We start from the raw sequence: 1,062 nt of genomic DNA, 5'->3' as shown, positions 1-1,062 counted from the left end.
GTCTGAGTCTTTCTGAAAGTGAAGTCGTATAGAAGCAAGCTGAGCCAAAGGATGGAGAGACAGGCAGCTATCTGGTGACACTGTGAATCCTCTGGATTCAGCTATACCGAAAGGTTGCTTGAATTTTCCAGTTACGTAAACCAATAAATTCTTATTTTTTACTTGAGCTAATTAGAGATACATTTCTGTCACTAAATCTAGGCAGTCCTGACTAAATAGCCTCCATTTCATGTTTTTCTGCGCTGTCAAATCTGTTCTTTATTGCTTCCAATAAAGATTTTAATTCTACCAAAATTTGTCTTTGTATTTATTCCTTACCTCATCATGTTCACTTTGCTGCTTAGCTTATATTTTCGTCTCATTTTATTGTCCTTGATAAATGAGTTAATAAACTAGAGAGAGGCAAAACCTCCACAATGAGTGTCCTCAAAGTTAAATTCAAATATTTGGAGAGGCAAAGATTGAGTGCTTTGAAGAAGCTGGAGACAGACAGACACCTGTGGGAGCTAAGGGCAGTAGGAACAAAGACCTTAACGGAAACAAATCCGACTAGCACAGAACTATTCTCTTTGCTGCTCTGCTGATGGGTTAAAACAAGTTTCTTGCTGAGAAGAAACTACACAGGACATATATTTTTTAGGTTTGTGGAACAGAAGTATGTAGTATAACCCGTATATAGTTATAATCTTGAAGCACTTGTTCAGTCTTCGTCAAGAAATCCTTTGTCATCATCATAAACTCTTACATTAGAGAAGTCTTCCAGGTATTTTCAAATAGGCATGTGGACCAGAAATTCTATCTTACTGGGGCTTATTTCTGTCTAGCCATGCAGCACTTAAAAAAAACTCCTAAATTATTAAATTGCAGCTAGCATGTTTCTATAAGAAAATATAAATATTTTAAAGATAGGTAAATGTAGGATCTGACACTTAACAGAAGACAAAAATGTTTTCAATCTTCTAAAAGACAGTAAAATATGGAGTTGTATCTAGGACAGTTTATCATCATTATTATTGTCATTGTTTATAAAGATTTTATAGTTGATAAAAAGGTTTCTTTTTT

At 34.6% G+C, this 1,062-nt stretch overlaps 1 protein-coding gene across 2 annotated transcripts in view; it reads right to left on the bottom strand.

Annotated features, from left to right (window-relative positions):
* Positions 1 to 1,062, bottom strand: part of NEBL (nebulette) — a 510,414-nt gene that overhangs the window by 115,491 nt on the left and 393,861 nt on the right. The gene's annotated exons all lie outside the window — the stretch shown is intronic.

Source organism: Trichechus manatus, unplaced genomic scaffold (assembly GCF_000243295.1).
Source record: "Trichechus manatus latirostris isolate Lorelei unplaced genomic scaffold, TriManLat1.0 scaffold00075, whole genome shotgun sequence".
Lineage (NCBI taxonomy): Eukaryota > Metazoa > Chordata > Mammalia > Sirenia > Trichechidae > Trichechus > Trichechus manatus.
This window is presented reverse-complemented; position numbering and strand designations above follow the sequence as displayed.